At 41.5% G+C, this 24,517-nt stretch overlaps 1 protein-coding gene across 1 annotated transcript in view; it reads left to right on the forward strand.

Moving 5' to 3' along the window:
* Positions 1-1,261: 1,261 nt before the first annotated feature.
* The window catches only part of ABCC9 (ATP binding cassette subfamily C member 9), a gene marked incomplete in the record, with an annotated part of 749,052 nt that continues 725,796 nt past the window's right edge, over positions 1,262-24,517 (forward strand). Inside the window, 1 exon segment of the mRNA XM_053719116.1 lies at positions 1,262-1,404.

Below are 24,517 nucleotides of genomic sequence, written 5' to 3' on the forward strand. Positions count from 1 at the left end.
TTGCGTAAATGGAGACCCTATATAGACACACTGGGTCTGCCAATACAAAGACAGATCTTAAAACCATTCATACATCTAGAAGCCATGCTGGAGATGGCTGTGAGTGGGACTTGGCAGACTGTGACATACATAGCAGAAGATCACAATACTGAGCAGGGAATATCTGAAATTATGCTATTTTAGTCTAAGGATATTTACACGCACACAGCCTTCCCCTCCCCTTTTTTTTTTTTTTTTTCCCTTTCTCTTCTTATCTCTCATTTCTCCTTCCTTCCCCCCCCCCCTCTGACTCATGATCTCTGATGAAGACTCCCCTCATATCTGTTTCTTCTACGAGCCTTCTAATTCCCCAAACTCTTGTTGAGTCCCGTTATTCACTTAGAGTAATGTGTGTTTAGGACTAGGTCAATAATTATGTTTAATTTGTTAAAATTGTTGATGTTTGTATTAAAAGAAAATTTCTTCTTGGGAAGCATGCAAACGCCAGAAACTGAAGACTTCGAGGTTTTCAAGGACTCTGTTGCATCAGAACTATGTCTTGTTACTACCTGTTTGAAAATCTGGGAAATTTGAACCACTTTGTAACTGTGTTTTTTTTATGTATGCTTCCTGAGTGCTTAATAAAAAGAATTAAAAAAAAAAAAAAAAATATGAATATTGCATAAATATGCTTTTAGATGTTTTCATCTACCTAACTGCAAAGGACTCCAATGCACTTACAGTATATATAGTCTATAAATGTGTACATATGTATTTATATGTGTATATGTGTATATATAGTCTATAAATGTGTATATATGTATTTATATGTGTATATGTGTATATATAGTCTATAAATGTGTACATATGTATTTATATGTGTATATGTGTATATATAGTCTATAAATGTGTACATATGTATTTATATGTGTATATATAGTCTATAAATGTGTACATATGTATTTATATGTGTATATGTGTATATATAGTCTATAAATGTGTACATATGTATTTATATGTGTATATGTGTATATATGTCTGTAAATACAAATACAAGTACAAAGAGACCCTGCAACAGCATGAGGGGGAGATCTGTGCTGCTATAGCCACATAACCCAGATAATGTAAAACTAGATATACCATGTGCTTTTATTAAATCAGCAGTACTGTGAGCACTGGCACACTGCATGAATGTAATACACCTGCTCAGCTGGCACACAGGGCATCACATATATTAGCCCTGGTAGTGAAGACAATCACATCATCTGAACTCCCATCCCCCAGTACTGTGGCTCCTGCTGCCTTGTCAGCTCCTTGCCAGGGTTTGCAGGATCCCCTGTCTGTCGTGTGCTGCCAGCTGATCAGCCCTGTGTGCTGGCATCCAAAACTGAAAGACACTGGTCCGTGGCCACTGGGTCCTTGTGGGTAAGTGATTTATTGTCTGCTTATGTGAGGGGTAACTTGTCTGCATTATAGATCTGTGTTGTCTATAAATAGCCTGCCATGCACTGAACAATGTGCCTGATCTCCTTGTTACACTCAGCAGCCTGAGTGTGTTTTATGTGTATCATCCGCAATGTATTAGGGATGCTTAGCACATTGAGCTAATAATAGTATTAATAATAATGTCAGGGAAATCATAAATCTAGCTTTGTCTCCTGTATATGAGGCTGTGAGATCAGAGAACCCTGTATATGAGGTTGTGAGATTGGGGAGACCTGTATAACAGGCTGTGAGATTAGGGAGCCCTGTATATGAGGCTGTGGGATTGGGGAGACCTGTATATGAGGCTGTGAGATTGGGGAGCCCTGTATATGAGGCTGTGAGATTGAGGAGACCTGTATAAAAGGCTGTGAGATTAGGGAGCCCTGTATATGAGGTTGTGAGATTGGGGAACCCTGTATATGAGGTTGTGAGATTGGGGAGCCCTGTATATGAGGCTGTGAGATTGGGGAGCCCTGGATATGAGGCTGTGAGATTGGGGAACGCTGTATATGAGGCTGTGGGATTGGGGAGACCTGTATATGAGGCTGTGAGATTGGGGAGCCCTGTATAACAGGCTGTGAGATTGGGGAACCCTGTATATAAGGCTGTGAGATTGTGGAACCCTGTATATGAGGCTGTGAGATTGGGGAGCCCTGTATATGAGGCTGTGAGATTGGGGAGCCCTGTAAAAGAGGATGTGAGATTAGGGAACCCTGTATATGAGGCTGTGAGATTGGGGAACCCTGTATATGAGGTTGTGAGATTGGCGAGCCCTGTATATGAGGCTGTGAGATTGGCGAGCCCTGTATATGAGGCTGAGAGATTGGCGAGCCCTGTATATGAGGCTGTGATATTGGGGAACCCTGTAAATAAGGCTGTTAGATTGGTGAGCCCTGGATATGAGGCTGTGAGATTGGGGAGCCCTGTAAAAGAGCATGTGAGATTGGGGAGCCCTGTAAAAGAGGATTTGAGATTGGGGAGCCCTGTATATGAGGCTGTGAGATTGGGGAGCCCTGTATATGAGGCTGTGAGATTGAGGAGCCCTATATATGAGGCTGTGAGATTGGGGAACCCTGTATATGAGGCTGTGAGATTGGCGAGTCCTGTATATGAGGCTGTGAGATTGGGGAACCCTGTATATGAGGCTGTGAGATTGGGGAGCCCTGTATATGAGGCTGTGAGATTGGGGAGCCCTGTATATGAGGCTGTGAGATTGAGGAGCCCTGTATATGAGGCTGTGAGATTGAGGAGCCCTGTATATGAGGCTGTGAGATTGGGGAACCCTGTATATGAGGCTGTGAGATTGGCGAGCCCTGTATATGAGGCTGTGAGATTGGGGAACCTTGTATATGAGGCTGTGAGATTGGGGAGCCCTGTATATGAGGTTGTGAGATTGGGGAGCCCTGTAGAAGAGGATGTGAGATTGGCAAGCCCTGTATATGAGGTTGTGAGATTGGGGAACCCTGTATATGAGGCTGTGAGATTGGGGAGCCCTGTATATGAGGTTGTGAGATTGGGGAGCCCTGGAAAAGAGGATGTGAGATTGGCGAGCCCTGTATATGAGGCTGTGAGATTGGGGAGCCCTGTATATGAGGCTGTGAGATAAGGGAGCCCTGTATATGAGGCTTTGAGATTGGGGAGCCCTGTATATGAGGTTGTGAAATTAGGGAGCCCTGTATATGAGGCTGTGAGATTAGGGAGCCTTGTATATGAGGGTTTTGAGATTGGGGAGCCCTGTATATGTGACAGTGAGATTGGGGAGCCCTGCATATGTGACTGTGAGATTGGGGAGCCCTGTATATGAGGTTGTGAGATTGGGGAGCCCTGTATATGAGCTTTTGAGATTGGGGAGCCCTGTATATGTGACTGTGAGATTGGGGAGCCCTGTATATGAGGTTGTAAGATTGGAGAGCCCCGTATATGAGGCTGTGAGATTAGGGAGCCTTGTATATGAGGTTTTGAGATTGGGGAGCCCTGTATATGAGGGTGTGAGATTAGGGAGCCTTGTATATGAGGTTTTGAGATTGGGGAGCCCTGTATATGTGACTGTGAGATTGAGGAGCCCTGTATATGTGACTGTGAGATTGAGGAGCCCTGTATATGTGACTGTGAGATTGGGGAGCCCTGCATATGTGACTGTCAGATTGGGGAGCCCTGTATATGAGGTTGTGAGATTGGGGAGCCCTGTATATGAGGCTGTGAGATTAGGGAGCCTTGTATATGAGGGTTTTGAGATTGGGGAGCCCTGTATATGTGACAGTGAGATTGGGGAGCCCTGCATATGTGACTGTGAGATTGGGGAGCCCTGTATATGAGGTTGTGAGATTGGGGAGCCCTGTATATGAGCTTTTGAGATTGGGGAGCCCTGTATATGTGACTGTGAGATTGGGGAGCCCTGTATATGAGGTTGTAAGATTGGAGAGCCCCGTATATGAGGCTGTGAGATTAGGGAGCCTTGTATATGAGGTTTTGAGATTGGGGAGCCCTGTATATGAGGGTGTGAGATTAGGGAGCCTTGTATATGAGGTTTTGAGATTGGGGAGCCCTGTATATGTGACTGTGAGATTGAGGAGCCCTGTATATGTGACTGTGAGATTGAGGAGCCCTGTATATGTGACTGTGAGATTGGGGAGCCCTGCATATGTGACTGTCAGATTGGGGAGCCCTGTATATGAGGTTGTGAGATTGGGGAGCCCTGTATATGAGGCTGTGAGATTAGGGAGCCTTGTATATGAGGTTTTGAGATTGGGGAGCCCTGTATATGTGACTGTGAGATTGGGGAGCCCTGTATATGTGACTGTGAGATTGAGGAGCCCTGTATATGTGACTGTGAGATTGGGGAGCCCTGCATATGTGACTGTGAGATTGGGGAGCCCTGTATATGAGGTTGTGAGATTGGGGAGCCCTGTATATGAGGTTGTGAGATTGGGGAGCCCTGTGTATGAGGTTGTGAGATTGGGGAGCCCTGTATGTAAGGTTGTGAGATTGGGAGATTGGGAGCAATGTATTCGAGGCTGTGAGATTGGGAAGGCCTATATAAGTATTTTTTTTAAGCCCCTGTATTAGAGGTTCTGTCTGTTTGAGACCCTTATATAAGGTGCTTCTGGTTTCTAGAACTCTGTATTAGAGGTTCTCTCTGTTTGAGACCCTTATATAAGGTGCTGCTGGTTTCTAGAGCTCTGTATTAGAGGTTCTGTCTGTTTGAGACCCTTATATAAGGTGCTGCGGGGTTCTAGAGCTCTGTATTAGAGGTTCTGTCTCTTTGAGACCCTTATATAAGGTGCTGCGGGTTTCTAGAGCTCTGTATTAGAGGTTCTGTCTGTTTGAGACCCTTATATAAGATGCTGCTGGTTTCTAGAGCTCTGTATTAGAGGTTCTGTCTGTTTGAGACCCTTATATAAGGTGCTGCGAGTTTATAGAGCTCTGTATTAGAGGTTGTGTCTGTTTGAGACCCTTATACAATATAATATATAGAAGGTGCTGTCTCGGGAGCTCTGTATTCTCACTAGACTCTCAGACACTTGCTCTTTGTGCTGTCTCGAGTTTCAGCCTCAGCTGTTTACAGGACTCTTGTGCAGTTAGTGACACTGAGCAGGAAGCAGAGATATCAGCTGAAATAACCCTGATTCATGCCCTAATACAGACACTCAGATCTGGCTTCATTCACTGCTCAGTTATGTGTAAGCAGCCTCTTGTGAGACCCCAGCAGTTCCTGCGTGAGTGACAGCAGTGACCCACGCATTACTTTTGTTATCAGTGGTTTGCAGGTACCTTATCGCTATAGACGCCCAACGTAGAACATCCAGTTTTATATCTAATAGAACATTCACAACTCTCTGTTTCACAATGATCTTTGTGTTTACGCCAATTGTGTCATTGTCAACTGAAGTTGTGCAAAAGACATAAACATCCTGCCAAAAAGCACGTCATAGTGTTACGGCTTTATAAACATTAAAGAAAATGAACTATATTTCAAGGTAAATAGAAATAGCTACTTAGGGACGATCTCCAGTAAACAAATCACTTTACACAACATGATATCAATGGGTTTTATTATTCTAGCATTAAAGGGATATTCCAGTGTAATAATAAAATGCTAAATGTCATTAAATAATAGTATTCCTTATTTTACTATTTATTTAACATCTTCAAAATGGTTAAACACATAGTTTAACTTTCACTATTTAAATACCCCCCCTTTTGTTAGAGATGTGGATATAGCCAGTGATTAGAGCATATGCATGTATCCCTGCTCACCAGCCATATCTAGAGTGACACAGGAACAAAGCTTTAAAATAGTTATTATGTATTTAAAGGGACATTAAACAGCTGTGACAATAGCAGTGCTCACTCACAGATCAGTATTATTAAATGTTTTTACAGCTGTATAATGTAACAAATATTGAATCTGCACCTCTTTGCAAAGGCCATCTTGTATCTCAGGTATTGTCACAGCCTGTGACACAAGCAGTGCTCACTCACAGATCAGTAATACAGCTGTATAATGTAACAAATATTGAATCTGCACCTCTTTGCACAGGGGGTGGCCATCTTGTATCTCAGGTATTGTCACAGCCTGTGACACAAGCAGTGCTCACTCACAGATCAGTAATACAGCTGTGTAATGTGCCAGATACTGAAGCTCCGCCTCTTTGTACTGGGGCGGCCGTCTTGTATCTCAGGTATTGTCACAGCCTGTGACACAAACAGTGCTCACTCACAGATCAGTAATACAGCTGTATAATGTGCCAGATACTGAAGCTCCGCCTCTTTGTACTGGGGCGGCCATCTTGTATCTCAGGTATTCTCACAGCCTGTGACACAAGCAGTGCTCACTCACAGATCAGTAATACAGCTGTATAATGCGCCAGATACTGAAGCTTCGCCTCTTTGTACTGGGGCGGCCATCTTGTATCTCAGGTATTCTCGCAGCCTGTGACACAAGCAGTGCTCACTCACAGATCAGTAATACAGCTGTATAATGTGACAGATACTGAAGCTCCGCCTCTTTGTACTGGGGCGGCCATCTTGTATCTCAGGTATTCTCACAGCCTGTGACACAAGCAGTGCTCACTCACAGATCAGTAATACAGCTGTAAAATGTAACAGATACTGAAGCTTCGCCTCTTTGTACTGGGGCGGCCATCTTGTATCTCAGGTATTCTCGCAGCCTGTGACACAAGCAGTGCTCACTCACAGATCAGTAATACAGCTGTATAATGCGCCAGATACTGAAGCTTCGCCTCTTTGTACTGGGGCGGCCATCTTGTATCTCAGGTATTCTCGCAGCCTGTGACACAAGCAGTGCTCACTCACAGATCAGTAATACAGCTGTATAATGTGACAGATACTGAAGCTCCGCCTCTTTGTACTGGGGCGGCCATCTTGTATCTCAGGTATTCTCACAGCCTGTGACACAAGCAGTGCTCACTCACAGATCAGTAATACAGCTGTAAAATGTAACAGATACTGAAGCTCTGGCTCTTTGTACTGGGGGCGGCCATCTTGTAGCTCAGATATTCTCACAGCCTGTGACACAAGCAGTGCTCACTCACAGATCAGTAATACAGCTGTATAATGTGACAGATACTGAAGCTCCGCCTCTTTGTACTGGGGGGCGGTCATCTTGTATCTCAGGTATTGTCACAGCCTGTGAAACAAGCAGTGCTCACTCACAGATCAGTAATACAGCTGTATAATGTGCCAGATACTGAAGCTCCGCCTCTTTGTACTGGGGCGGCCATATTGTAGCTCAGGTATTCTCACAGCCTGTGACACAAGCAGTGCTCACTCACAGATCAGTAATACAGCTGTATAATGTGACAGATACTGAAGCTCCGCCTCTTTGTACTGGGGGCGGCCATCTTGTATCTCAGGTATTGTCACAGCCTGTGACACAAGCAGTGCTCACTCACACATCAGTAATACAGCTGTATAATGTGCCAGATACTGAAGCTCCGCCTCTTTGTACTGGGGCGGCCATCTTGTATCTCAGGTATTCTTACAGTCTGTGACACAAGCAGTGCTCACTCACAGATCAGTAATACAGCTGTATAATGCGCCAGATACTGAAGCTCTGGCTCTTTGTACTGGGGCGGCCATCTTGTATCTCAGGTATTGTCACAGCCTGTGACACAAGCAGTGCTCACTCACACATCAGTAATACAGCTGTATAATGTGCCAGATACTGAAGCTCCGCCTCTTTGTACTGGGGTGCCATCTTGTATCTCAAGTATTGTCACAGCCTGTGACACAAGCAGTGCTCACTCACACATCAGTAATACAGCTATATAATGTGCCAGATACTGAAGCTCAACCTCTTTTTACTGGGGTGGCCATCTTGTAGCTCAGGTATTGTCACAGCCTGTGACAAAAGCAGTGCTCACTCACACATCAGTAATACAGCTGTATAATGTGACAGATACTGAAGCTCCACCTCTTTGTACTGGGGCGGCCATCTTGTATCTCAGGTATTCTCACAGTCTGTGACATAAGCAGTGCTCACTAACAGATCAGTAATACAGCTGTATAATGTGACAGATACTGAAGCTCCGCCTCTTTGTACTGGGGCAGCCATCTTGTATCTCAGGTATTCTCACAGCCTGTGACACAAGCAGTGCTCACTTACAGATCAGTAATACAGCTGTATAATGTGACAGATACTGAAGCTCCGCCTCTTTGTACTGGGGCGCCATCTTGTAGCTCAGGTATTGTCTCAGCCTGTGACACAAGCAGTGCTCACTCACACATCAGTAATACAGCTGTATAATGTGCCAGATACTGAAGCTCCACCTCTTTGTACTGGGGGCAGCCATCTTGTATCTCAGGTATTCTCACAGCCTGTGACACAAGCAGTGCTCACTCACAGATCAGTAATACAGCTGTATAATGTGCCAGATACTGAAGCTCCGCCTCTTTGTACTGGGGGCACCATCTTGTATCTCAGGTATTGTCACAGCCTGTGACACAAGCAGTGCTCACTCACACATCGGTAATACAGCTGTATAATGTGCCAGATACTGAAGCTCGCCTCTTTGTACTGGGGGGCCATCTTGTAGCTCAGGTATTCTCACAGCCTGTGACACAAGCAGTGCTCACTCACAGATCAGTAATACAGCTGTATAATGTGACAGAAACTGAAGCTCCGCCTCTTTGTACTGGGGGGCCATCTTGTAGCTCAGGTATTCTCACAGCCTGTGACACAAGCAGTGCTCACTCACAGATCAGTAATACAGCTGTATAATGTTCCAGATACTGAAGCTCTGCCTCTTTGTACTGGGGGCGGCCATCTTGTATCTCAGGTATTGTCACAGCCTGTGACACAAGCAGTGCTCACTCACACATCAGTAATACAGCTGTATAATGTGCCAGATACTGAAGCTCCGCCTCTTTGTACTGGGGCGGCCATCTTGTATCTCAGGTATTCTTACAGTCTGTGACACAAGCAGTGCTCACTCACAGATCAGTAATACAGCTGTATAATGCGCCAGATACTGAAGCTCCGCCTCTTTGTGCTGGGGCGCCATCTTGTATCTCAGGTATTGTCACAGCCTGTGACACAAGCAGTGCTCACTCACACATCAGTAATACAGCTGTATAATGTGACAGATACTGAAGCTCCGCCTCTTTGTACTGGGGCGGCCATCTTGTATCTCAGGTATTGTCTCAGCCTGTGACACAAGCAGTGCTCACTCACAGATCAGTAATACAGCTGTATAATGTGCCAGATACTGAAGCTCCACCTCTTTGTACTGGGGGCAGCCATCTTGTATCTCAGGTATTCTCACAGCCTGTGACACAAGCAGTGCTCACTCACACATCAGTAATACAGCTGTATAATGTGCCAGATACTGAAGCTCAGCCTCTTTGTACTGGGGGCAGCCATTTTGTATCTCAGGTATTCTCACAGCCTGTGACACAAGCAGTGCTCACTCACAGATCAGTAATACAGCTGTATAATGTGCCAGATACTGAAGCTCCGCCTCTTTGTACTGGGGCAGCCATCTTGTATCTCAGGTATTGTCACAGCCTGTGACACAAGGAGTGCTCACTCAAAGATCAGTAATACAGCTGTATAATGTGACAGATACTGAAGCTCCGCCTCTTTGTACTGGGGGCGGCCATCTTCTATCTCAGGTATTGTCACAGCCTGTGACACAAGCAGTGCTCACTCACAGATCAGTAATACAGCTGTATAATGTGACAGATACTGAAGCTCCGCCTCTTTGTACTGGGGGCGGCCATCTTGTATCTCAGGTATTCTCACAGCCTGTGACACAAGCAGTGCTCACTCACACATCAGTAATAAAGCTGTATAATGTGCCAGATACTGAAGCTCTGGCTCTTTGTACTGGGGCAGCCATCTTGTAGCTCAGGTATTCTCACAGTCTGTGACACAAGCAGTGTTCACTCACAGATCAGTGATACAGCTGTAATGTGACAGATACTGAAGCTCCGCCTCTTTGTACTGGGGGCTGCCATCTTGTAGCTCAGGTATTGTCACAGCCTGTGACACAAGCAGTGCACACTCACAGATCAGTAATACAGCTGTATAATGTGACAGATACTGAAGCTCCGCCTCTTTGTACTGGGGCGGCCATCTTGTATCTCAGGTATACTATTGTCACAGCCTGTGACACAAGCAGTGCACACTCACAGATCAGTAATACAGCTGTATAATGTGACAGATACTGAAGCTCCGCCTCTTTGTACTGGGGGCGGCCGTCTTGTATCTCAGGTATTGTCACAGCCTGTGACACAAGCAGTGCTCACTCACAGATCAGTAATACAGCTGTATAATGTGACAGATACTGAAGCTCCGCCTCTTTGTACTGGGGCGGCCGTCTTGTATCTCAGGTATTGTCACAGCCTGTGACACAAGCAGTGCTCACTCACAGATCAGTAATACAGCTGTATAATGTGACAGATACTGAAGCTCCGCCTCTTTGTAGTGGGGGCGGCCGTCTTGTATCTCAGGTATTGTCACAGCCTGTGACACAAGCAGTGCTCACTCACAGATCAGTAATACAGCTGTATAATGTGCCAGATACTGAAGCTCCTCCTCTTTGTACTGGGGCGGCCATCTTGTATCTCAGGTATTCTCACAGCCTGTGACACAAGCAGTGCTCACTCACAGATCAGTAATACAGCTGTATAATGTGACAGATACTGAAGCTCCGCTTCTTTGTACTGGGGCGGCCATCTTGTATCTCAGGTATTCTCACAGCCTGTGACACAAGCAGTGCTCACTCACAGATCAGTAATACAGCTGTATAATGTGACAGATACTGAAGCTCTGCCTCTGTGTACTGGGGGCAGCCATCTTGTAGCTCAGGTATTGTCACAGCCTGTGACACAAGCAGTGCTCACTCACAGATCAGTAATACAGCTGTATAATGTGCCAGATACTGAAGCTCTGCCTCTTTGTACTGGGGCAGCCATCTTGTAGCTCAGGTATTCTCACAGCCTGTGACACAAGCAGTGCTCACTCACAGATCAGTAATACAGCTGTATAATGTGACTGATACTGAAGCTCCGCCTCTTTGTACTGGGGCAGCCATCTTGTATCTCAGGTATTCTCACAGCCTGTGACACAAGCAGTGCTCACTCACAGATCAGTAATACAGCTGTATAATGTGCCAGATACTGAAGCTCCGCCTCTTTGTACTGGGGGTGGCCATCTTGTATCTCAGGTATTGTCACAGCCTGTGACACAAGCAGTGCTCACTCACAGATCAGTAATACAGCTGTATAATGTGCCAGATACTGAAGCTCCGCCTCTTTGTACTGGGGCGGCCATCTTGTATCTCAGGTATTCTCACAGCCTGTGACACAAGCAGTGCTCACTCACAGATCAGTAATACAGCTGTATAATGTGCCAGATACTGAAGCTCCGCCTCTTTGTACTGGGGCGGCCATCTTGTATCTCAGGTATTCTCACAGCCTGTGACACAAGCAGTGCTCACTCACAGATCAGTAATACAGCTGTATAATGTGCCAGATACTGAAGCTCCGCCTCTTTGTACTAATGGGCGGCCATCTTGTATCTCAGGTATTCTCACAGCCTGTGACACAAGCAGTGCACACTCACACATCAGTGATACAGCTGTATAATGATCTTCAGGTTAGTGTGCATGATACAGAGCAGGAGCTGTACATTTTTGATGTGGAATATTATGTAGGGATTTTAAAATATATTTTGTGTAACTGTAAATCTGTGTAAAATGCAATACTTGTAAAGCTCACATTATGTATCTAACACACTCACTGAAGCACATTATACAGCTGTACAAAACAGGTAATATTACTAATCAGTGAGAGTGCTTGTGTCACAGACTGTGAGAGTACCTGAGCTTCAAGATGGCCGCCCCCAGTACAAAGGGGAGGGGCTTCAGTATCTAGCACATTTATGAAAATAAAACAGGACAACTGATTTCTAAAGAGCTGCAGGAACAGGATGAGATGTGATAACATAGTGAGTAGTTACTTTTGTTTTATAACTGGGTGTGCGAATCAATCAGTTTAATTTCCCTATTACAGACATGTCTATTTCTCTTCTGGTGAATACATTTACTGCTTTAAACTATTCTAAAACAATCCAGTAATATACTTGTCATTTGAATGCCACCTGTATCAGATAATAAGGGGTCGATTTATGAAGTTGTGGTGGGCAGGGGCGCACATACGCGTCCATACCCGCCGCAGCTCACCTCTGGCGGGCTGAATTCCGCTGTCGGAATTCAGAATTGCACTCGGACATTATTTTGTGTTCGCATGCAATCCCGCCCCCTGCCTGTGCACAGCCAATCACGCGCGGGCAGGAGCTGTCAATCTCCTCAGTCGGACGAGAGGTGGCGAAATGTTAGGGAAGCAGCAGTCTAATGACCATATTGTTAAATACGGTCTGCAGGTTCTCTTGTCAGAACCTGCAGTTGTAGGAGGTCGAAGGCTGACAAAAGCCTTTGATAAATAGACCCCCATGTATGTAAGCTTCGGTATGTTCTTGACAATCCTGAACTCATACACATATATAGCTGTTGCTGGCTTGAAGAATTAGCACTAGCTACTACTTATCTATTTAGGATTAAGCTGCTGTCCAGGTGCTCCTCTGAGACCCTTAAAGTGAATGTAAACTTGGACATACTTGCTCAAGACATAGGATAGAATTAAAAAAAATAATGATACTTTAATTAATCAAATTGGTAATATATCTGGATCTTCTGAGATTTTTAGCTTTTAATGTTATAACGATAAGCGCCTTTCTTCCGCCCGCCATAGTCCTCGATTGACAGATGACGTATCTTCAATCCACTAATCGTTGTTTACCTTCCACCCCCTACCCCCGGGGGTTTAGCCCCTTTGCACAAATGTCACGGCCTGGGAGGGAAACAACGATTAGTGGATTACAAATTTGTCATCTGTCAATCAATTGAGGACTATGGCAGGCGGAGGAACGGCGCTAATCGTTATAGCATTAAAAGCTAAAAATCTCAGAAGATCCGGATATATTACGAATTTGATGAAAAAAAGTATCAATAATTTTTAAAACTCTATCCTATGACTTGAGCGAGTGTGGTCAAGTTTACATTCAATTTAAGATGTCTCCTATAGAAAATTAGGGGTTAAAAACCCCCATTAACAAACAAATAAAGAATGTCAAAATTCAGCTGAACCAAAGAACCTTACAAGGTCATATTAAATAAAATGAAAGAAGTTTTAATTTGTCCAAAAAAATATTTTTCTAGTATTTAAAGGGACAGTGTACAGTAAAGAATGTTTCCCCTTAAGTGTTTCGAATTATTTGTTATGCCAGTTGCAGAGTATAGCATGTATGATATATTGCTCCTTTAGAATAGTTTTTTTGTATGAAATAGCTGGATTTTGTTCTTTGACACCACACATTAAAGCTTGCATGGAAATCAGATCTCATTATTTTATCTCTTTCTATACACACATTTATTTCTTATCTCTTTCCAAACCCATTACTTAGAGCAACGCAAATCCAACTGCATTACTCATCTCTCCTACCTCCCAATGAGAGTCATTTCTTTTTGAGGCTATGTTTGCACAGCTTTTCTATTGCCAATACTTAAATATTGACATGTTTCTTATATGTATGAATACCACAGGTAAAAACAGTTATTTAAAATGAAAAAATAAAGATAAAGGATCTATTTGTAAACAATGTTATACACTGCAGCTGTTAACATGAATAAACGGGAACAAATTAAAGGGTACACTCTCCGTTTAACTGTTAGCAGATGGTAAATGGGCAGTAAACTCAAAATAAAACTTTCATGATTCAGATAGAGCAGTGATTTTAAACAACTTTCTAGCTTACTTCTATTATCAAATTTGCTTTATCTTTTGGAAACCTTTGTTGAAAAGCATAGCTAGGAAAGCTCAGGAGCAGCATTGCAATATTGGTAACTAGCTGCTAAATGACTGACTGCACATAGATGCCTCTTGGCATTGACTCACCCTATGTGCTCAGCTAGCTCCCAGTAGATCATTGCAGCTCCCTTAACAAATGATAAGAAGAGAATGAAGCTAATTTGATAACAGAAGTAAATTGGGAAGTTGCATTAAATATAATCTATCTAAATAATGATAATGATGTCCCTTTAAATATTTAGTGAAACTAAAATGATCTAACAAAATAAAGTCTTTTATTATTAACCTGATCTGAACATTGTGAAAGAAAGAGAGGGGGGGGGGGGGGGAAACAAACTGTAACTATTTGTCTGCCATAGAGAGGAGCTGTTGCTTCACATTACATTGGATTATAATTGCTGGGGAACAAAAAGATTATTCTATAAACAAGGGTTAATACAGGGCACAATACAGAGGAGGTCTAGCTAAGGTCAGCGCTAGTCTCTGTGTATATTATTCTATAAACAAGGGGTAATACAGGGCAAAATACAGAGTAGGTCTAGCTAAGGTCAGCGCTAGTCTCTGTGTATATTATTCTATAAACACGGGGTAATACAGGGCACACTACAGAGTAGGTCTAGCTAAGGTCAGAGCTAGTCTCTGTGTATATTATTCTATAAACAAGGGGTAATACAGGGCAAAATACAGAGTAGGTCTAGCTAAGGTCAGCGCTAGTCTCTGTGTATATTATTCTATAAACAAGGGGTAATACAGGGTACAATACAGAGTAGGTCTAGCTAAGGTCAGCACTAGTCTCTGTGTATATTATTCTATAAACAAGGGGTAATACAGGGCACAATACAGAGTAGGTCTAGCTAACGTCAGCGCTAGTCTCTGTGTATATTATTCTATAAACACAGGGTAATACAGGGCACAATACAGAGTAGGTCTAGCTAAGGTCAGCGCTAGTCTCTGTGTATATTATTCTATAAACAAGGGGTAATACAGGGCACAATACAGAGTAGATCTAGCTAAGGTCAGCGCTAGTCTCTGTGTATATTATTCTATAAACAAGGTATAATACAGGGCACAATACAGAGTAGGTCTAGCTAAGGTCAGCGCTAGTCTGTGTATATTATTCTATAAACAAGGGGTAATACAGGGCACAATACAGAGTAGGTCTAGCTAGGGTCAGCGCTAGTCTCTGTGTATATTATTCTATAAACAAGGGGTAATACAGGGCACAATACAGTGTATTTCTAGCTAAGGTCAGCGCTAGTCTCTGTGTATACTGTTCTATAAACAAGGGGTAATACAGGGCACAATACAGAGTAGGTCTAGCTAAGGTCAGCGCTAGTCTCTGTGTATATTATTCTATAAACAAGGGGCAATACAGGGCACAATACAGAGTAGGTCTAGCTAAGGTCAGCGCTAGTCTCTGTGTATATTATTCTATAAACAAGGGGTAATACAGGGCACAATACAGAGTAGGTCTAGCTAAGGTCAGCGCTAGTCTCTGTGTATATTATTCTATAAACAAAGGGTAATGCAGGGCACAATACAGAGTAGGTCTAGCTAAAGTCAGTGCTAGTCTCTGTGTATATTATTCTATAAACAAGGGGTAATACAGGGTACACTACAGAGTAGGTCTAGCTAAGGTCAGCGCTAGTCTGTGTATATTATTCTATAAACAAGGGGTAATACAGGGCACAATACAGAGTAGGTCTAGCTAGGGTCAGCGCTAGTCTCTGTGTATATTATTCTATAAACAAGGGGTAATACAGGGCACAATACAGAGTAGGTCTAGCTAAGGTCAGCACTAGTATCTATGTATATTATTCTATAAACAAGGGGTAATGCAGGGCACAATACAGAGTAGGTCTAGCTAAGGTCAGTACTAGTTTCTGTGTATATTATTCTATAAACAAGGGGTAATACAGGGCACACTACAGAGTAGGTCTAGCTAAGGTCAGCGCTAGTCTCTGTGTATATTATTCTATAAACAAGGGGTAATACAGGGTACAATACAGAGTAGGTCTAGCTAAGGTCAGCGCTAGTTTCTGTGTATATTATTCTATAAACAAGGGGTAATACAGGGCACAATATAGAGTAGGTCTAGCTAAGGTCAGCGCTAGTCTCTGTGTATATTATTCTATAAACAAGGGGTAATACAGGGCACAATACAGAGTATTTCTAGCTAAGGTCAGCACTAGTTTCTGTGTATATTATTCTATAAACAAGGGGTAATACAGGGCACAATACAGAGTAGACCTAGCTAAGGTCAGCGCTAGTCTCTGTGTATATTAATCTATAAACAAGGGGTAATACAGGGCACAATACAGAGTAGGTCTAGCTAAGGTCAGCGCTAGTCTGTGTATATTATTCTATAAACAAGGGGTAATACAGGGCACAATACAGAGTAGGTGCAGGGAGCCTAGATGGCGCCGTGCATGGTCAATGTGTCAGTCATTTCCTTGCTGAAAAGTGATATATATGATAACATCATATCCTGACAAAAAGAATCACATAACAGTAGGTCTAGCTAAGGTCAGCGCTAGTTTGTGCATATTATTCTATAAACAAGGGGTAATACAGGGCACAATACAGAGTAGGTCTAGCTAAGGTCAGTGCTAGTCTCTGTGTATATTATTCTATAAACAAGGTATAATACAGGGCACAATACAGAGTAGGTCTAGCTAACATCAGCGCTAGTCTCTGTGTATATTATTCTATAAACAATGGGTAATACAGGGCACACTACAGAGTAGGTCTAGCTAAGGTCAGCACTAGTCTCTGTGTATATTATTCTATAAACAAGGGGTAATACAGGGCACAATACAGAGTAGGTCTAGCTAAGGTCAGCGCTAGTCTCTGTGTATATTATACTATAAACAAGGGGTAATACAGGGCACAATACAGAGTAGGTCTAGCTAAGGTCAGCGCTAGTCTCTGTGTATATTATTCTATAAACAAGGGGTAATACAGGGCACAATACAGAGTAGGTCTAGCTAAGGTCAGCGCTAGACTCTGTGTATATTATTCTATAAACAAGGGGTAATACAGAGCACAATACAGAGTAGGTCTAGCTAAGGTCAGCGCTAGTCTCTGTGTATATTATTCTATAAACAAGGGGTAATACAGAGCACAATACAGAGTAGGTCTAGCTAAGGTCAGCGCTAGTCTCTGTGTATATTATTCTATAAACAAGGGGTAATACCGGGCACAATACAGAGTAGGTCTAGCTAAGGTCAGCGCTAGTCTCTGTGTATATTATTCTATAAACAAGGGGTAATACAGGGCACAATACAGAGTAGGTCTAGCTAAGGTCAGCGCTAGACTCTGTGTATATTATTCTATAAACAAGGGGTAATAGAGGGCACAATGCAGAGTAGGTCTAGCTAATGTCAGCGCTAGTCTCTGTGTATATTATTCTATAAACAAGGGGTAATACAGGGCACAATACAGAGTAGGTCTAGCTAAGGTCAGCGCTAGACTCTGTGTATATTATTCTATAAACAAGGGGTAATAGAGGGCACAATGCAGAGTAGGTCTAGCTAATGTCAGCGCTAGTCTCTGTGTATATTATTCTATAAACAAGGGGTAATACAGGGCACAATACAGAGTAGGTCTAGCTAAGGTCAGCGCTAGTCTCTGTGTATATTATTCTATAAACAAGGTATAATACAGGGCACAATACAGAGTAGGTCTAGCTAAGGTCAGCGCTAGTCTTTGTGTATATTATTCTATAAACAAGAGGTAATACAGGGCACAATACAGAGTAGGTCTAGCTAAGGTCAGCGCTAGTCTTTGTGTATATTATTCTATAAACAAGGGGTAATACAGGGCACAATACAGAGTAGGTCTAGCTAAGGTCAGCGCTAGTCTCTGTGTATATTATTCTATAAACAAGGGGTAATACAGGGCACAATACAGAGTAGGTCTAGCTAAGGTCAGCGCTAGTCTCTGTGTATATTATTCTATAAACAAGGGGTAATGCAGGGCACAATACAGAGTAGGTCTAGCTAAGGTCAGCGCTAGTCTCTGCGTATATTATTCTATAAACAAGGTATAATACAGGGCACAATACAGAGTAGGTCTAGCTAAGGTCAGCGCTAGTCTCTGTGTATATTATTCTATAAACAAGGGGTAATACAGGGCACAATACACAGTAGGTCTAGCTAATGTTAGCGCTAGTCTCTGTGTATATTATTCTATAAACAAGGGGTAATACAGGGCACAATACACAGTAGGTCTAGCTAGGGTCAGCGCTAGTCTCTGTGTATATTATTCTATAAACAAGGGGTAATACAGGGCACAATACAGAGTAGATCTAGCTAAGGTCAGCGCTAGTCTCTGTGTATATTATTCTATAAACAAGGGGAAATACAGGGCACAATACAGAGTAGGTCTAGCTAAGGTCAGCGCTAGTCTCTGTGTATATTATTCTATAAACAAGGGGTAATACAGGGCACAATACAGAGTAGGTCTAGCTAAGGTCAGCACTAGTATCTATGTATATTATTCTATAAACAAGGGGTAATGCAGGGCACAATACAGAGTAGATCTAGCTAAGGTCACATCTAGTCTCTGTGTATATTATTCTATAAACAAGGGTAATACCGGGCACAATACAGAGTAGGTCTAGCTAAGGTCAGCGCTAATCTCTGTGTATATTATTCTATAAACAAGGGTAATACTGGGCACAATACAGAGTAGGTCTAGCTAATGTCAGCGCTAGTCTCTGTGTATATTATTCTATAAACAAGGGTAATACCGGGCACAATACAGAGTAGGTCTAGCTAAGGTCAGCGCTAATCTCTGTGTATATTATTCTATAAACAAGGGGTAATACAGGGCACAATACAGAGTAGGTCTAGCTAAGGTCAGCGCTAGACTCTGTGTATATTATTCTATAAACATGGGGTAATACAAGGCAAAATACAGAGTAGGTCTAGCTAAGGTCAGTGCTAGTCTCTGTGTATATTATTCTATAAACAAGGGGTAATACAGGGCACAATACAGAGTAGGTCTAGCTAAGGTCAGCGCTAGTCTCTGTGTATATTATTCTATAAACAATGGGCAAAACAGGGCACAATACAGAGTAGGCCTAGCTATGGTCAGCGCTAGTCTCTGTGTATATTATTCTATAAACAAGGGGTAATACAGGGCACAATACAGAGTAGGTCTAGCTAGGGTCAGCGCTAGTCTCTGTGTATATTATTCTATAAACAAGGGGCAATACAGGGCACAATACAGAGTAGGTCTAGCTAGGGTCAGCGCTAGTCTCTGTGTATATTATTCTATAAACAAGGGGCAATACAGGGCAGTATGAATTTATATAAATACAGTCACTTCTCTCTTGTATGAATTTATATAAGTACAGAAACTTCTCTCTTGTATGAATTTATATATGTACAGTCACTTCTCTCTTGTATGAATTTATATAAGTACAGGAACTTCTCTCTTTGTATGAATTTATATAATTACAGTCACTTCTCTCTTTGTATGAATTTATATAAGTACAGTCACTTCTCGTATGAATTTATATACAGTACGTACAGTCACTTCCCTCTTGTATGAATTTATATAAGTACAGTCAGTTCTATCTTGTATGAATTTATATAAGTACAGTCACTTCTCTCTTGTATGAATTTATATACAGTACGTACAGTCACTTCCCTCTTGTATGAATTTATATAAATACAGTCACTTCCCTCTTGTATGAATTTATATAAGTACAGTCACTTCTTTCTTGTATGAATTTATATACAGTACGTACAGTCACTTCCCTCTTGTATGAATTTATATAAATACAGTCACTTCCCTCTTGTATGAATTTATATAAGTACAGTCACTTCTCTCTTGTATGAATTTATATAAGTACAGGCACTTCTCTCTTGTATGAATTTATATAAGTACAGTCACTTCTCTCTTGTATGAATTTATATACAGTACGTACAGTCACTTCTCTCTTGTATGAATTTATATAAGTACAGTCACTTCTCTCTTGTATGAATTTATATAAGTACAGGCACTTCTCTCTTTGTATGAATTTATATAAGTACAGTCACTTCTCTCTTGTATGAATTTATATAAGTACAGGCACTTCTTTCTTGTATGAATTTATATATGTACAGTCACTTCTCTTTTGTATGAATTTATATAAGTACAGTCACTTCTCTCTTGTATGAATTTATATAAGTACAATCACTTCTCTCTTGTATAAATTTATATAAGTACAGTCACTTCTCTCTTGTATGAATTTAAATAAGTACAGGCAGCCATTAAAGGGACATGCAAGCCAGAATGAAACCTACTTGGGTAAGATATAGCACACAATTTGCATCTATTATTAAATGTGTTTAGTTCTCTTGGTTTCCTTGGTTGAAAAGCATTGGCTCATACAAGTGCTTCTCTGTATGTGTTTAACACTTTTGCAGTTGTTAAACACATATCTAGATAGATTGTAAGTTCCCACGTGAATAAGGCTCTCAATTCCCCCTGTATATTGTCTTTAAAATTTTGTCATTTATTGTATTGTTTCTCAATTGTACTGTTATCCTTGTACCCATGGGCAGCGCTGCGGAATCCGTTGGCGCTTTATAAATAAAGAATAATAATAATAGTTATATACATGTAATTGTACAATAATAACATTCAGTAACACATTAGCCATCTAGTTTGCTGCAGCAATTAGATAAAGACCCGGATTTATTAAACCTCACAGCTCACAGACCTCTCCATAGCAGATTTCAGTGCTATAGTATTAGGGTTTTCTGCAGATCAGTTTCTCACATTGGACTGTAAGTATTAACAAAGTAGCACCCGTGACTGCTAAATACTCTGGATTTACAAATAAATAAATGATAAATAATTAAATAAATACATTTTGCTTCTTATATCAAATAGATAATTTTGTTAAAAAACACATTAGACAGGTGGTCACATAAATAAAAGTAACAATTGCAGCATAAATCTGTGCAATTTACTTGGTAAAAGGTTTTGGAATGTTGTGAAATCTGAAACAATAAATATTACAGAGCTGTGTATCTATGCTGCATAGATCAAAGAACGTCCCTATGTACTGTGAATGAAACAATAATCCAAGCGCACAAAACATGGAAAAGAAACACTTGAATCATAAACACAGAAACCAGCTACAGTGATAACAAAATTGAATAAGGTTAAATCAAAATAAATGAAAATAAAATCCCCCAAACCGTATGTCTACATAACTCATTCAACCACAACTAATATGAAAAACAAAGTAAAAAAATGAGAAAAATAAAGGAATACAAATTCTAATAAATGACTTTTATTTTACATTGCGTCATGTTTTTTATTTACTTTTTTTTCTCAGTTTTAGAGGTTGAATGATGTATCTAGATAATAGTTTGATGAATTTAACTTGTATGTTTTTTAATGTTTTGTTTAATGGTTTTAATGTTCTGTTTTCTGTGGTTTCATTTATATTAGGAAGTATTTATCTAACTACAATAAAAAAGAAGTCTGTGTGGTAATAAAACATTCATTAGTTATTATACCCCCTGCTTGTGTCCCACCTTGTACCCCTGTGGGAGTTAATGGATTCCTATAAGGACCTTGTCCGACCTGACAAACCTCAGCTGCTGTTTGTTTTCTAAACAAGGTTTCATGAATCTGGGCCACTGCATCTGTCAGTAAAGGATAAGTAGTTTCACATTTCTCTTACCACAGAAATATCTTACTAATATAAAACACATTTAAATGGACATTCCGGACAAAAATGAAATGCTCAATATACCTTTAAGCCCTTCCCAGTCCAATACCTTGTTATGTACGATATCCATTTAAATCACAGTTAAAACATTTATTACAATAAAAACAAACTATATATTTCAATTGAAAACCATAGTTTAGTGAAGAACTCCACTATTTGACCTTCGGATTAGCGCACATTCGGGTTAGTGCACGTTCTGTTTAGTGCACCTTCGGCTTAGCATTTGAGCGATAGGCTGAGTTTTCATTGCGCCCCCATAGAAGATTATTATATGAGGAATTTAGCGCCCAGGCTATACAACATCCAGATGTTAGCGCACCCTCAGCTTTCATTCAAGCGCTAATATTTTACTTTCAACTTGTAATATGGGAGTAAAAATTGGAGCCCTATGGATTACGCTCTATCGATGTTATTGCGCCATAGCGCTAACATTTTTGTGCTCAACTTTTAGGCATAAATGCTGTTACAAAATCTACTGTAACTATTCAAGTTGGTTTATTTACATTTATAATATATCTTTTTATTATTTTCCAACAAAGAAATAATTTCTCATACATTTACATCATATGTCAATTGTAAACAATAACTACTTAGAAATCAGGAGTAAAACACTTAAAACCACAATATTTGCAGACACCGTAGATGACCAAAAACTACAGAGGTTTTCAGACTAGACCAACAGATAACTTTACAGTGATAATAAAATAAAAATCTTTGTACAGTTGCATTCAGTTCGGTACATTAATGATGGGCTCACACGCCCTGCTCCCAAACAAACACCACATCAGCGATGAAACTTTGCTTACCTATATATGTATAATGTATTTTTTTCTAGTTCAAGTACATGGTTCCCTTCCTTGACCCACATACCATATGGTGGTACTTCTACTTTCTTCCAGAACCTTTGTATCAGGCGCCTAGCGCAGTTAAGCATGATGTATAGATGTTTTTTCCGATATATACAAGCCACTACCGGAAAATTGCCTAGTAAGACCAGGGTTGGGGAAAGATCAAGGGGCATCCCCAAAACCTTACTGACCTGTTTATTTATACTGTTCCAATATGGCCTAAGGAGTGGGCATTTCCACCATATATGGGAAAGGGTACCAACTTCACCGCAGTGTCTCTAGCAAAGGGAAGAGGAATTGGGGAAAATACTATGGAGCCTACGTGGGGTTAGATACCACCTAGAAAGCAACTTAAAATTAGTTTCTACTAAGGTTAATGATAGGGATGATTTTTTAGTTTCTAGAAAAATACGGCCCCATTGAGCGTCTGTCAACGTTATATCCAACTCCTTTTCCCACTTAGTGATATATGCAGGCCTCTTAGCAGGGAAGGATCCCCATAGTAGCTTATAAATTATAGAAATATGCGCTTTGTTCATGGAAGGGGTTGTGCACAGAATTTCAAATGGTGTTAGAGGCCTAGTTAAATTTGCTTTGTGTGGGCTAGAAAAAATAGCATACCTAGCGTGTAGGTATGGAAAACATAGTTGGAATGGGGAGCCTATGGATTGGCCTATCTCTGCTTGTGAACGCATCAGATCATTATGTAGTAACATGTGTGTAGGTATATTGGAGGGTACACCTGCTATTCGCGGTATCTGAATGGTGTGAGTCTGTAATAGTAGAGGATTATTGAGTAGAGGAGAAAGGGGGGCGATTGGTGTAGAAATCAGTTTATCCTCCACTAAGTGTTTGTCCCATGTGCGCAGCGTGGCTGTTGTATAGTAATTACTCCAAACATCTTGGGACCTAGATCTATGTGGGATCCAGCACTGATCTCCCAAATCTAGCCCACAAGCCAAAAAAAGATTCTATCTGCACCCAGGGTTTATCTGTTAATGAGTGTTCCCAAGCAACTATTCGTGCCATGTGTGTCGCTTTGTAGTAGTGAACCAAGTTAGGGGAACCTAGACCTCCGTCCTCTCTATTAAGGAACCACATATCTCTAGTTGCTCTAGGCCTTTTATGTGACCAAATGAACTGGTCAAATCTCTTTTGTTGTTTCAGAAGGTATTGTATAGGGAGATCTAAGGGAAGGACTTGGAATAGGTAAAGGAATTTAGGAAGAATGTTCATTTTTATTACGTTAATGCGCCCAATCCAGGAAAGGTGGCCTTGTTTGTGCCAGGTCTCTAAAGATTTATCTGATGCTACTTGAAGGGGAACATAATTAAGGGTAAATAGTTCTGTATGGATAGGAGATATATCAATCCCTAAGTATCTAATTTTCGAAGTTATCTGAAAAGATGTATGAGTTTTAAGATAGTGTGTGTCTCCTGCATCTAAGTGTACGGGAAGTATCAACGACTTCTCCATGTTGACTGAAAAGTTGGAGACCCGCTTATACTCCTCAAGCTCGTCAAGCAGGGCTGTGAGGGACGTTTGGGGAAAGCGTAATGTAAATATGATATCGTTCGCATACAGCAGACATTTTTGATGGATCTCTCCAAAAGAGACATCCTGTATGAGAGGATTACTCTTTACCCTAGCAGCGAGTGCCTCCACCACCAGTGCAAACAGCAGAGGCGAGAGGGGACACCCCTGTTGCGTACCATTATTTATAATGATTCTTTGAGAGATTGTATTATTCGCGTTAATATGTGCAGCGGGGTTACTATAGAGGGCTTTAATGAGCGAGATCATTACTTGTGAAAAGCCAAACTTTGACAGAGTGGACCAGAGAAAATCCCAGTCCACCCTGTCAAAGGCCTTCTCGGTATCAGAGGAGAGTAGTACGAGGGGCGATTTGGAATTTGTAGCCGTGATCAGGGGTCTCGTTTTAATGCGCTTTCGCAGGCCTTAAACTCAGATGAGAGGGAATCAAACAAGGCTGTCCGTTGCTTACGTTGCCTGTGTGTGTGGCCCATTATTTCTCCTCTAATGTAGCATTTGTATGCTTCCCAATTAGTAACAG

The sequence above is a fragment of the Bombina bombina genome, chromosome 6, assembly GCF_027579735.1.
Source record: "Bombina bombina isolate aBomBom1 chromosome 6, aBomBom1.pri, whole genome shotgun sequence".
Classification (NCBI taxonomy): Eukaryota; Metazoa; Chordata; class Amphibia; order Anura; family Bombinatoridae; genus Bombina; species Bombina bombina.